The following is a 14,764-nucleotide window of genomic DNA, read 5'->3' as shown; positions in this document are numbered from 1 at the left end:
GCACGCCACACCAGAGAAGATGACTGATGCTACAACAGAGTTGAAGGATGCAAGGAGTGCCCCCCTAACTCCGAAGGCTCTCAGCCTTCTGAGCAGATAAAGCCTACTGTGGCCCTTCCTGTACACTGCATCCAAGTGATGGGCCCAGTCAAGCTTATTATTGAGGATCACACCAAGGTACTTATAGGTGTCGACTATCTCAATGTCATTTCCCTGAATGTTCACCACTACTGGTGGATTTTTTCCCTTGCGAAAGTCCACCACCAATTCCTTGATCTTCCCGGAATTAATCCTAAGGTGGTTCCTCTGACACCACTCCACAAAACCTTAGTTAGTATCTCTGTACTCTCATCTCCTCCTGTGACGATGCCTACTATTGCAGAGCCATCAGAATACTTCTGCAAGTAGCAGCTACATGAGTTGCACTTAAAATCCGCAGTGTACAGTGTGAAGAGAAAAGGGGCAAGAACTGTACCTTGAGGTGCCCCTGTATTGCAGATAACCGTGTCTGACACACTGTCTCGAACCTTTACAAACCGAGGTCGGTTCGTGAGGTAGTTAAGGATCCAGGTGGAGAGTTGGAGGTCCACGCCAACAAGGCCCAGCTTGTCTCTCAGTAGACCTGACTGTATGGTATTAAAAGCACTAGAGAAATCGAAGAACATTATTCTCACAGTGTTCACAGGTTTCTCCAGGTGAGAGAGAGTCCTATCTAGAAGGTGGATAATGGCATCATCCACACCAATGCCTGGCCTGTAGGCAAACTGGAGAGGGTCCATATCCGAGCTCACTAGAGGACGGAGACGTGTGAGAACCAATCTCTCTAGTACCTTCATCAGGTGTGATGTCAATGCTACAGGTCTATAGTCATTAAGGTCTTTCGGATAAGGTTTCTTAGGAACTGGTACCACACACGATAATTTCTACAGTTGTGGTACTATACCTATTCTCAGGCTCATATTGAACAGATATGTAATGATCTCACTCAGCTGGTGCCCGCAGGTTTTGATTAGCCTTGCACTGATGCCATCAGGACCTGCAGCCTTCAAAACTTTGATCTTATCCAGTTCTTTTGCAACCTGGGTACTTGTGAAGAACAGACCCTGGCTCAGTTGGCAAGTTGCAGCAAGGTGTGAATGGTATGCAGGGGCAGGAGCAGCCAGTGTGTGATTAAATCTGTTAAAGAGGGGCTTAATGAACTAATCTATTCTTTATCTACAACCATCGTGGAGACAGTCTGTCTATGCCCAGATATAGACTTTAGACCCTCCCAGACTTCATGAATCCTTTTCTGTGACAATTTCAGTTCAATCTCTCTTATAATTAGCCTTTCCCTGCCTGATTAGATTCTTCAGATCTTTCTGCACCTCTCTCAGCCTGCACTTGTAACCTGATCTGAAGGCCAACTTCTCTTTGAGAACAGCCTTTATTCCGGGGCTGATCCATGGTTTATTGTTAGAGAAGCACCTCACTACTTTTGTGGGTACAGTGTTGTCTACACAGAAATTAATGTAGTCCGTTATACAGTGTGTGAGACCATCCACGTCATCACCATAGGAATCTTGCAGCACATCCCAAGTGGTTGTTTCAAAGCAGCCTCTCAGAGCATCATCACTCTCCTCAGTCCATATCCTCACTGTGCGAGTGACAGCAGGTTCTCTCTGTACAAGTGGCTTGTACACGGGTTGGAGATGCACTAGGTTGTGATCCGATCTTCCAAGGGGCGGTAGGGCTGACGAGGCATATGCCCCTCTCACATTTGGCAAAGAACAAGTCCAATAATTTGTTGTCTCTAGTGAGGCAGGTAACATACTGTGTGCAACCGGGTAGTATGGATGCTGGAGACACATGATTGAAGTCTCCCGAAACCAGAAGGAGTGCTTGGGGGTGAAGGGACTGCATCATGCTCACTGTGGAAAGTAGGACCTCAGTGGCGGCATCAGCTTTCGCAGAAGGGGGGGGGACATATGCAGCTATCATGATTACATGCGATAGTTCCCTCGGTAAATAAAAAGGTCTCATGCCCACAGCTAATAGCTCAATGTCCTTACAGCATGTTTGCTCTTTGACCACGATATGCCTAGAGTCACACCATCTATCATTCACAAATATCGCCAGCCCTCCGCCTTTCCTCTTACCGCTCTCCCTTGTCCTGTCCGCGCGAATGAGTTTAAAGCCATCCAACGAGACAACAGTGTCCGGAGTACCTTCGGTGAGCCAGGTCTCTGTAAAACGCAACATACTGCACTCCCTTAATTCCCGATGTCTAGTCAGCGCCGACAGTTTGTCCATCTTATTCCCGAGTGACCTCTCATTGCCCATAATGACGGAGGGAAGAGCAGGTCTATAGCGCCTTCTTCTAGCTTTCCTGAGGGCTCCAGCTCTGCAACCTCTTCTTAGTCCTCCTTATTTCTGGTAGAATGTCCTCTGGTCTCTTAGCAGCATGCTGCCTTGCTGTATCCCTAAGCAGCAGTATAGCTTCTCTGGAGTAAACAATAGGGCCTTTCAGTTCCTGGATTTCCCAACACAACAGATCCAAGTAAAAACAAGGTAAAAAGTCGATCGAAGGTCCAGGTCCTCTAATGGTTTTCCATAGTGCAATGTCCTTTGGAGTAACAATAAAAAAAAGAGAAAGGAAAAATAGAAAAAATAGAGAAGAAAGGAGAGGAGAGAAGGAGCTACTGTAACAGGCTGCCACTCCAGCGGCACCAGGAATGGTGACTGTCTCCGACTGTGCGTCAACAACATGGGCCGTGTAGACGAGGCTTTGCGTGTGGAGTGAGTGTGGAGAGATGGAGATTATTTATGTAGTGCCATTAATTCCATGGTGCTGTACATGAGAAGGGGGGGTTACATACAAAGTTATACTGTAGATATCGTTAACAGTAAACAAATTTACAATGACAGACTGGTACAGAGGGGAGAGGACCCTGTCCTTGTGGACTGAGGTGGATTAGTCGGGCAGCAGAGTTGAGGACAGACTGGAGTGGTGCAAGAGAGTTAGCAGGGAGGCCACAGAGGAGTGTTGCAGTAGTCAAGGTGGGAGATGAGGGCATGTACATGAGTTTTAGTAGATGGAGGGCTGAGGAAGGGACGGATTCTGGAAATAATTGACAGGAGGTGGCAAGAGTTTGGACGTGTGGTTTGAAGGACAGGGCAGACTTGAGAGTTACTCTGAGACAGCGGATTTCAGGTGTGGGAGAGAGCGTGATGCCGTTTACCATAATAGATAGATCGGGTAGGGAAGATACGTGAGATGGAGAAAAGATATTGAGTTTAGTTTTGTCTACATTGAGTTTTAGGAAGAGTGAGGCGAAAAAGGAGGATATGGCTGATATACACTCCGGGATTCTGGACAGCAGAGAGGTAGATCTGAGTGTCGTCTGCATACAGGTGGTACTGGAAGTCATGGGACTTTATGAGTTGTCCTAGGCCACGAGTATAGATGGAAAAAAGTAGGGGCCCCAGGATAGAGCCTTGGGGGACTTTAACAGATAGAGGGCGGGATGAGGAGGTAGTGTGGGAGTGGGAAACGCTGACTGTGCAGTCAGAAAGGTATGAGGAAATCCAAGACAGGGCAAGGTCTTTGATGCCAAGGGAAGGAATTTGTAGCAGTAGGCAGTGGTCGACTGCCAAAGGCAGAGGACAGGTTGGCAAGGCAGATCTACACACACATATATACATACTAGCTATTGAACCCATTCTACGCCCGGGTGGCAAGCATTTTTATTGGCATATGGTCTTGGTCACATGGTGTTGGCATATGGCCTCCCATCCTGGTATGTGTTGCCCCCCTCCTATCCTGGTATGTGTCACGCTCACGCCTTGGCTGACTGGCGTGAGCCGGGGAGGGGGGGGGGGGTTGTGGCCCCACCGTGCCACTAACCAGACTACCCTGGAAGGGGCGTGACTACGACAACTACCTCGGTCTTCACTGGAGCCTCTGACGGTGAGGTCAGGCTTGTGCGGCAGGTAGCTGTTGGGTGCCACTCCAGGGTGGTGTCTGGCTGTGGCTGCTGATCCCACTCGGGGACAAGTCACTTGGACAGGTGGTATAGACAGGCAGGCAGACACGACAGGCACGGCTGAGACACTGGGCAAGCAGGAGTGGAATATGAAGGAACAGGTTTGGACCTGTTCACACAGAGGGAGCAGAGCGGCCAGGGAGCAGAGCGGCCAGGGAGCAGAGCGGCCAGGGAGCAGAGCGGCCAGGGAGCAGAGCCTCAGATAGGGAGGACACAAGGAAAGACACAGCAGAGAAGGAACCACAGACAAGGAGACTGACAGAGGTAAGACTGAGTTCAGACAGAGACACAGGGACAAAGACACAAGGACCAGGATATTCTGCCTCCTGGCAGGCAGACAGTAGTACTAGAGAAGGTACCAAGACACAGGAATACGCAATAAGAGCCTTCAGAGAAGGCAAGACATAGGACAGGGCCTGGCTAGCTCAGCAGCAAGGAGCTAACTGAGTTTAGACATTGCACAGGCAATGTTTCAGTGGGTGTGGCGGAACTAAATAGTCAAGGGCTCTAGGTGATTGGTCAGGGACATATTACACAGGTGCACCCTGACTGCATAAGAACCAGAGAGTTCTGGCCCCGCCTCCCTATACACACATAGCTTGGAAGCATAGAGAAGAGGCACAGAGCACAGGACTGGCAACAGACCGAATTCACAGCATGACCCGGAGCAGTGAGTAAGTTGATGTGCGGGGGATGGGAGGCCATGCAGTGACGCCAGCAGGGTTGTTACAGTACGCATGGGCCCCTCATCCCTATTCTGGTATGTATGGTCCCTCCCCTTACACCCCCCACTCCTGGTATGCATGGCACCCCATTCCTCGTCCTGGTATGCATGGTCCCCTCACCCCCAATCCTGGTATGCATGGTACCACCTCATACCCATCATGGTATGCATGGTCCCCTCACCCCCCAATCTTGGAATGTATGGCCCTCTCACCCCCCAATCCTGGTATACATGGCACCCCTTACATCCCAATTCTGGTATGCATGGTCCCCTCATCCCCAATCCTGGTATGCATTGTACCCCTCACCCCCCTATCCTGGTATGCATGGTATCCCTCATCCCCCAATCCTGGTATGCATGCCATTTTCTTGAAGACACTGGCATTTCCGTGGGGTCTCGCCGTGAGGTAAGGAGAGTGCGGGATTGTGCCGCAGAAATCCTTGCCTGCGCAGTCATCGCTTTCCGGTGCCATTTTCTTGAAGACACTGCAGTGTGTATTCCATAAAAAGGCGCCAGAACGTGCGTACTGGGCATGCGCCGATACCGGTGAAATCGACACCTGCGCAGTGCTCGCTTTCCGGTGCCATTTTCTTAAGGACACACTGCAGGGTGTCTTCCACAATATGGCGCCAGAAAGCGCGGACTGGGCATGCGCTGAAACCAGCACCACAACCCGCCCTCGCCTGACATCCCAGCAAGATCTCACGGCAACACCGGATCGGTAAGGTGTTGTGCCGGAGATCGCGGTATAAGTTTAGTGCTTACGCATACCACGATCTCCTGGGCCACACTCCTCATCCATGGGTGCGTTACTCTGTCCAGATTGAGCAGGTGCGTTGCACTTGTGCAGTCTATAAAGGCTTCGGACAGAGTGACGCTCCCAGCGTTATGATATAGAATATATCACTATTCGCTTTTGCAGTGACTTTGAAGGGCCTTTTTATTGTAACCCCCTAAAAGTCACCCCAGTTTAAAGAATGGAGACTTCAAAGTATACAAGAATTTTGCTACTCCTTGGTGCGTTACATTAATGCAAAATGCAATAAAAAAAAATTAATTCCATCAAGTCAAATTCCATTCAGCACCAAATTTTAGCCTGCACAATTCAACTTTTTTCAGTTTTGCATTTTCGTTTTTCACTCCCATTCTTCCCAGAGCCATAACTTTCATTTTTTGTTCAATATGGCCATGTGAGGGCTTATTTTTTGCAGGACAAGTTGTACTTTTGAACGACACCACTGGATTTTACCATGGAGTTTACTTGAAAATGGGAAAAAAATTCCAAGTACAGTGAAATTGCAAAAAAAAAGTGCAAACCCACACTTTTGTTTGGCTTTTTTGCTAGGTTCACTAAATGCTAAAACTGACCTGTCATTATGATTCTCCAGGTCATTACGAGTTCATAGACAAACATGTCTAGGTTCTCTTATCCAAGTGGTCAAAAATAATTTCAAAGTTTGCTAAAAAATAAAAAAAATTGAGCCATATTCTGAGACCCGCAGTGTCTATATTTTTCGTGATCTTAGGTCGAGTGAGGGCTTATTTTTTGCGTGTTGACATGACGTTATTAATAATACCACTTTTGTGCAGATATGTTCTTTTGATTGCCCGTTATTGCATTTTAATGCAATGTCGCGGCAACAAAAAAAAAGTAATTCTGGCGTTTTGTTTTTTTTTCTCACGATGCCGTTTAGCAATCAGGTTAGTCCTTTCTTTTATTGATAGATCGGTCGATTCTGAATGCGGCGATACCAAATGTGTGTAGGTTTGATTTTCTTTTATGGTTTTATTTTGATTGGGTAAAAAAGGGGGGGGTGATTTAAATTTTTGTTTTAGTTGTTTAATTTTTAATCACTTTTTTTTTACTTTTGGCATGCTTCAATAGCCTCCATATGATGCTAGAAACATCCCATACTTGATCGGGCTCTGCTATATATAGGCGATGCTCAGATCGACTAAATGTAGCAGAAATTAAGCATTGCTATGAGCGCCAACCACAGGGTGGCGCTCATAGCAATCTGCCATCAACAGCCTTAGAGGTCTCGAGGAGACCTCTCTGGTTCTCATGACAATGCATCGCCGACCCCCCGATCACATGACGGGGGTTGGTGACGCACTCATTTCCGGCCGCGCAACAGAACCTCTAGCTAGATGACCGCTGTCAGCGTTTGACAGCAGGATTAAACTAGTTAATAGGTGCGGGCAGATCGCGATTCCATTCGTGCCTATTGTGGGCACATGTAAGCTGTTAAAAAAAGCTGACATGTCGTGGCTTTGCGGTGAGCTCACCGCCAGAGCCCACCTCAAAGCAGGGGATACCCACCACTGACGTAGTATCCCGTCAGTGGTCAGTAAAGGGTTAATAATGCAATTTCTCATGAACGCAGCATTGCCCTATATAAAGCAGGCACTAATATTTTATAGTTATATACAGTTAGTGTCATTAAGAGCATACAAATAAAGGGATAATCCCACCTTTAATATCCTGTTCCAATATGTAGTAGGTGTAATAATATTATTATTAGCAAATATCTCCAATTAGAAATGTAGTATAATTTTTTTTATTCGCAATGTCTCTTTCCTCATGTTCAGTCATTACAGGACTTTAGACAGCCCCCAAATTTAAGAAGCCTCATTGTCAGAAGCTCCCTGTCCTCTCCAACAGCTGCAGGAACCTTTCCTTGCAACCAGAAAAAATGCAAAACCTGTCCATTTATAATGACCACGGACAAGATAAAGATCCCCAACTCACATCAGGACTACAAGATCCCAAGTACTTTCAGCTGCATTACATCTAATGTGGTGTACTTATTTGTACTAAATGTCCAACTGGGGGTCTGTATGTGGGGGAGACAAGGCAAAAGCTTAGAACAAGGATGAATGCTCATCGTCACACATTTTAGAAAAAAAGAATGGATCTACCTGTGGCAAAACATTTTTGTATCCCTGGTCATAGCAACATGGATATGAAATTACTGGTATTGAAAGGTAACTTCACATCTCAGAGAGACAGGAGAGTTTGGGAGTATAAATTTATGACGACCTTTGACACTCAGTGCTGGAATGAATGTGTCGCATGGATTTATATCTTTTTACAACAATTAAGGAATTTGCTTTTAAGACCTTGTGGAGGCATCACAACACATTAGGAGACCCCAATCAGGACTATAAAACATCCGGACTCCTTATCTATGTACTGGTCCAATATTTATGTTTCTCCCTCTCCCATATTGATAGTTCTGCTTCACGTCACTTGTCGTATCTATTGCATTTTTCCTATGCTGTATTGTGCATAAATGTGACTCTTCAGATTTTGTATTAGTCAAGCCTGATGAAGAGACCCGAGTAGTCTCAAAAGCTTGCAATGTGTTACCATCTTTTCAGTTAGCCATTAAAAGGTCTCAACCACTGAGGACTCTCAATTCTGAATATTTTTCTATCTACTGGCTAACATGGTACAAAGATATACATCATTCCTGTACAGGACTTGAGGTATTCCATGGGTAATACCACTAGCAACTAGCAGATAAGTTATTACCACACAAAGTGAGGTGTCAGACTTAGAAAAATGGGGCTGTCAGGAAGGTTAATACTGATTATCATGAGACAGGGTTAAGAAACATGTAACGATAATGTGCAGTACATACCAATGGGTGGCTGGGAAGCGTCCTCCAACTCAGAATGTTCAGAATCCTCAGCATTTTGGTCTGTATAGTAATTAAAGGAAATATTGATCAGTCCGGGTGACAAAATCATGTATGTAACATGTAGGTGTGCGATATATTAATGTATGGATACATTTTCTTTTCAGTGCTCATTCTTACAGCGATTCTCAACTTGTCTCTTCAGAATTCCCCTATAGGTGTTTCGGTTGGGTACAGACAGTGAGAGGTACAGTGGGGCAATCATACTGAAAGGGGGTGTGTGGATCCAACACTTATGGGCAGCATACTGTGCATATTGTGGATGTGTGAGGGGGTAGCTGTTTGGCATCATAGCGTGTGGGTCGGGGGGGAACCATACTGTGTGTATATGTGTATGGGGAGGACTGTGGGAATACCATGAATTGTATAGGGTGAACAGTGGAGTCATCACACACTGTGTATGGTGGCTGTGTTGGCCATCATACTGTGAGTGTGGGAGGGAGCTTTGGGGCATGGGATGTTATAAAAATAAATTGTATGCCTTTCATTGGCTACTCTACTAAGAACACATGTTACAATAAGCTCTATTAACATTGTCAGTTGATCAGCATACTTAATACTGATCAATGGTAAGCAGTAAAATTAATAACTTTGCTTAATAGTTCTACTAATATTCTTAAATTCAGTGTGTTAGTTTAGCCATGCACAACAGTCACAGTCTCTCATGTGAGCCCTTGAGAAAACTAATAGCCGACTCCTAATGCCAGCTCTCGGTTAAAGAGAATAGGTCAGTAGGTTTTTGCTATGTAATCTGAGCACAATAGGAGATAAAGACTGAAACACAGAATTCAGGGATATCTCACGTGTCAATGTGCGTGCTGCTGTTCACTAACTGTAAAGGATTTATCACAAAGATTAACTTTGCCCAACTATACACGTTCAGCAACACCCCCTCCTGTGATAAGCAGCTCACTGTCCATGGAGAGCGTGGTGTGGGCGGGGGAAGCTCTCTCAGCTCTGATTCATTCTGAGTCTAAAGGCTCTGAGTCAGAACTGCTGCACCCAGAAATCTAAGTGATACATGGTGGGATTCAGCTTCTCTTTGCCTGCATTACATTGCTCTCAGATGAGCATTAAAATCTGCTTGCAGATTCCCCTAAAGATTTTATTGGCGGTGTCAAACCATTATATGTACCTTTTATAAAATACAGTATTAAAAATATGGAAGAAAATATAAAGTCACATGTTTGATCATACCTCTTGCGAATTCCAAAGCCACTGCAGGCTTTGGAATTCGCAAGAGGTATGATCAAACATGTGACTTTATACTTTATATTTATTTTTTTCACTTGACAGTTTCCCTTTAATGTAAATTTCAGTACTAGTGTTTTTGCTTATAAAATAACATTTTTGTTAATATTTATATTATAATAATTTTTTTACATGCATGTATTTTTTTTATTTACAGTACACTGCAGTACTGTAGATAAAAAACATTACATGCATGTAAAAAGTCTTAGTTACTCACCGGTTAACGGTATTTTTCGGAGTCCATGACAGCACCACCTGAGAGAGGGGATCCGCCCTTTAGGAACAGGAAACCTACAGATACAAAAAGGGTGGCACCTCTCCCACGCATCAGTTGGATTACAGAGCACAAGAGGACTTCCAAGGTTAATGCATGATTTATGTACAATATTCTTTACAATTATAACTTTTATCACCAGTGAGTATATACAAGAAAAAAAGACGTGCACACCCCAATTTTACTAAAGGGAGGGAATATACGGATGCTGTCATGGACTCCGAAAAATACCGTTAACCGGTGAGTAACTAAGACTTTATTCGGTCGTCCATGACAGCACCACCTGAGAGATTTACAGAGAGTAATATCAGTTTTAGGGAGGGACTACAGCCTGCAGCACCCTTATACCAAAAGAGAGGTCTGTGGAAGCACCTAGGTCTAGCCTATAATGACTATAAAAGGTGCTCGGAGAGGACCAAGTAGCCGCCTTACATATCTGGTCGATGGAGACTTCTGATCTTTCGGCCCATGAGGTTGCCATTGCCCTGGTGGAATGCGCCCTCAGCTTTCCGGGTGGCGACCTGCCCTTTGATGTGTATGCTATTGCAATCGCCTCTCTAATCCATCTGGCTAGTGTATTTTTTGATGCTCTACAACCTCTTCTGGGGCCTTGATGAGAGATAAATAGGGCATTATCTTTCTTCCAGGGATCAGTGACTGACAGATATTCTATGAGGCCTCTCCTGACATCCAGGGTGTGTAGTTTCCTTTCCTTCTCATTAGTTGGATTAGGGAGGAAGGATGGCAGAACTATCTCCTGCGTCCTATGGAAACTATAAACTACCTTTGGCAAGTATGCTGGATCAGGTCTGAGTATTACCCTATCCTCTTTAAACTGTAAATAAGGAGGACACCTAGATAAAGCCTGAATATCGCTTATTCTGCGAGCTGATGTCAGAGCTACCAGGAAGGCTACCTTGAGGGACAGGATTTTTAGGGAAGCCGACGAGATAGGTTCGAATGGAGTCTCTGTTATAGCAGTGAGGACTAGGTTCAAGTCCCACGGCATAAACCTATCCTTCATTATTGGCCTGGATCTACCTGCTGCCTTAATGAATCTGCTTAACCAATAATTACCAGCAATGTTGCAGCTAAACAGAGCCCCCAAGGCTGACACTTGTACTTTAAGGGTACTGGTAGAGAGTCCCATGTCTAGACCTTTTTGTAGGAACTCTAATATCTGCATTATAGGTGCTGAATCCCCAGCGATTACTTCTGAGTTTTGAAGGAATTTTTTCCAAATCCTGACGTAAATTTTTGTGGTAATGATTTTCCTACTTTTCAGAAGGGTGTTAATTAGGTCTGTGGAGAAACCCTTTTCTTCTAATAATGACCGTTCAAACTCCACGCCGTCAGATGAAGGCCAGCCACCTGAGGATGGAAGACTGGGCCCTGGGACAGGAGATCCGGGATGTCCGGCAGAACCCAAGGATCGGACACCGACATGGTTCTGAGGCATGAGAACCATGCTCTCCTGGGCCAAAACGGAGCGATAACTATCACCCTTGCTCTGTCTTTCCTGATTTTTCTCATCACTAGGGGTAGAAGAGATAGGGGAGGGAAGGCGTAGGCTAGTTTGAAGTCCCAGTTTATCAGGAAGGCATCTACCGCCAGAGGATTTTCTCTGGGATTCAGGGAGCAGAATTGTTCCAATTGAGTGTTGTCTCTGGTGGCGAATAGGTCTACCTCTGGATATCCCCACTTTTGAACAATCAGTTTGAATATGGAGGTGTGTAAAGACCATTCCCCTTGCTTTAGCCGATTGCGGCTTAAAAAGTCTGCCGTGATGTTGTCTTTTCCTTTTATATGCAATGCTGTTAAAGATAGGAAGTATTGTTCTGCTAGATGGAACAACCGTTCTGCTACCAACATCAGGGGTCTGGAACGAGTCCCGCCTTGGCGATTGATGTATGCCACGGTGACCTGATTGTCGGAGAACACTCGCACATGATGGCCCTGTAGATACACAAGGAGCTTTTTAGCCGCCTGTTCTACTGCCGTTAATTCTTTTAGGTTAGATGACATTCCTAACTGATGATGTTGCCATCGGTCCTGGACTAAAATTTCACCCATATGAGCTCCCCAACCGTAAGGACTAGCATCCGTGGTGACTATGCGGGTTACGTTATACTCCCAGGGCACCCCTTTTAATAAGTTATCCTTGTGTAACCACCACTCTAGGGACTCCCTTGTGTTACGGGATAAGGTTAGCTGACCCTCCAAGTAACCTCCAAGGACTTTTTGATGTAATAAGACCTCGCTCTGTAGTTTCCTTGCATGAAACTGGGCCCACTGGACTGCCGGGATACAGGCCGAGAGAGAGCCTAGAAGGGACATGGCTTTTCTGAGGGACATGGTGGGGTTATTGGAGGCGTTCAGGATCTGATAATGGAGGCGAACAAGCTTGTCCGGAGGCAGACGGCATTCCTGTTTTTCAGAATCCAGGGTTAGGCCCAAAAATTGTTGGACTTTCATTGGCTGCAACCGGGACTTTTTGACGTTCAGCAACCATCCTAACCGTTCTAGGGCAGACATTGCCTTTTGTAGCTGTTGTAAACAATGGTTCGCCGTTTTACCTACAATAAGAAAATCGTCCAGGTAGGGGATCACCAGAATGTTTGATTCACGTAGATGGGCCATGACCTCCGCTATCACCTTAGTAAACACTCGGGGAGCGACTGCCACTCCAAAAGGGAGGGCCGCATATTGGAAATGTCGAATTGACCCATCCAAATGAACCGCCACTCTGAGGAACCGCTGATGGCCTGCATGGATGGGTATATGGTAGTATGCGTCCTTTAAATCTAACACCACCATGAAGCAATTTTGGAACAGCAATTTTATTGCAGAATTAATCGTTTCCATCTTAAAGGGACGTATGACCAAAAATTTGTTGAGGGCTTTAAGGTTAATTATTGTCCTAAAGGAGCTGTCCGGTTTGCGGACCAGGAACAGAGGGGAGTAGAATCCCTTCCCCCATTCTTCCTCTGGAACCTCTATCAGGACTTTCTTGGCGCACAGGTCATGAACCTCGGCTTCCAGGGCAGCTTGTTCTGCCGCAGATGACCTGAGTGGGGTGATTTTAAATTGATTAAGGGGAACCCTAGAAAACTCTAGTCGTAGTCCCACGGCTATTATGCTCAATATCCAGCTGCTATTGGAGATCAGAGACCAGGATGGGTAGAAGGCAGCTAGTCTCCCTCCTACCGGGGCCACTAGTCATTGGGGTGGCTTTTTCGTGTCCCGAGCTGGACCTTCCTGGCGCCCTCCCCCAAACATGAATCCTGTACCTTTCCTTTTTTTATCATCCCATCTGCCCTGATCTCTGGACGGCCTTCTCCGGAAAACCCCTTTCCTGGCGAAGGGACGTCTGTACGAGGGGTTCGGGAGACTGGGAAATTTCTTTTTGTCATCTCCAGCTTTCTCCAACAATTCGTCCAAGACGGGACCGAATAGGTACTCCCCCTCGCAGGGAATGGAACAGAGACGGGACCGGGTTTGAATATCTCCTGGCCAGCATTTTAACCAGAGCGCTCTTCGCGCTGCATTAGACAGACCTGCGGCTTTTGCCGCCATTCTTGCAGAGTCTGCAGAAGCATCGGCTAAAAACGCTGCGGCATTCTGAATGATGGGTAAATTTTTCCGAATAGATGATCTTGAAGCTCCATCTCTTAGTTCGGAATCTAGCTGATCTAGCCAGACCATCATGGATCTGGCTGTACAGGTGGCAGCTACCGCTGGTCTTAACGCGCCTGCTGACATCTCCCATGTCCCTTTAAGGAAAGAATCCGCTTTCTTATCTAACGGATCTTTCAGGGAGGCCATATCGTCAAATGGTATGGCGGATTTTTTAGATGCTTTGGCTACTGCAGCATCTAGTTTCGGGGCTTTATCCCATCTATTTACTACCGGGTCCTCGAAGGGGTATCTCCGCTTAAAGGCTGGTGGCATGGAGCCCCTTTTTTCCGGTCTCTTCCATTCTCTATCAATTAGGCTCTGAACCTTTTTGTTTAATGGAAAGGCTTTACGTTTTAATAATGTCCTGTGCTGAGAGTTCCTGTTTTTTGTCCGCTACCCCCATGGTGGACCGTATAGCTTTCACTAATTTGTCCATCTGGTCTAAGGGGAAGCAGAACCGGCTAGAGTCTTCATCCGAGGAAGACGACGAGGAAGCCGAGGAGTCCGAGGAATTGTCCCCCTTCCCAGGGGCAACTGAGGCCTCAGAGCCTGAACCACTAGCCTCTCTTCTTCTAGAAGGTTCTCTTTGAGGTAAAGCTTTCATTTCTGCCCTGATCATGTCTCTCAGGTTTGAAGTGAAGTCAGGTGTCTCTTCTGCTACCTGCATAAACGGGGGAGAGTATAAGGGCCTGACAATCTACCCCTGGACTCCCTGTCCTTAATAACTCCTACCGTCTGCCGTATGCATGGCTGGCATAATTTTTTAGGGTGGCCATCTGGTAGGGGGGAACTACAGAGGGCACATTCCCTGTGTTTGTTTTCCCGTAACCTTCTTCCCCTGAAAAAAACATAAAGGAACACTGCATCAGGGTACATTCACGGAGATCTCTTACCCATGCAGATGAGGCAGGTACCGGATCACGGAGGGAGGTCCTTTCTGGAGGAACTTTCGCGGCTCTGGTCGCTGGTTCGTTTCTGTCTCTTCTGCTGGCCACTCGCCTGTTTCTGCGGGTGTTCCTGCGTCTCGTCCTGCTGGACTAAGGGGGCTTCCGACGTCTCCATTGCTGGGGCCTTCAGAAGCACCCCAGCGGCGTCCCCATCTGCCTTA

At 46.3% G+C, this 14,764-nt stretch overlaps 1 long non-coding RNA gene across 1 annotated transcript in view; it reads right to left on the bottom strand.

Annotated features, from left to right (window-relative positions):
* LOC141073473 (uncharacterized) overlaps positions 1 to 9,283 on the bottom strand; it is a 44,652-nt gene extending 35,369 nt beyond the window's left edge. Inside the window, exons 1-2 of the long non-coding RNA XR_012226968.1 lie at positions 9,257 to 9,283; positions 8,397 to 8,456 (exon numbers count right to left, since the gene is read on the bottom strand). This is a non-coding gene — a long non-coding RNA (uncharacterized lncRNA). The remainder of the gene's footprint in view (positions 1 to 8,396; positions 8,457 to 9,256) is intronic.
* Between the last annotated feature and the right edge of the window lie 5,481 nt (positions 9,284 to 14,764).

The sequence above is a fragment of the Dendrobates tinctorius genome, unplaced genomic scaffold, assembly GCF_039654945.1.
Source record: "Dendrobates tinctorius isolate UK_male_01 unplaced genomic scaffold, ASM3965494v1 ptg000302l, whole genome shotgun sequence".
NCBI lineage: Eukaryota > Metazoa > Chordata > Amphibia > Anura > Dendrobatidae > Dendrobates > Dendrobates tinctorius.
The sequence above is the reverse complement of the archived record's forward strand: the minus strand, read 5'-3'. Positions and strand labels throughout refer to the sequence as shown.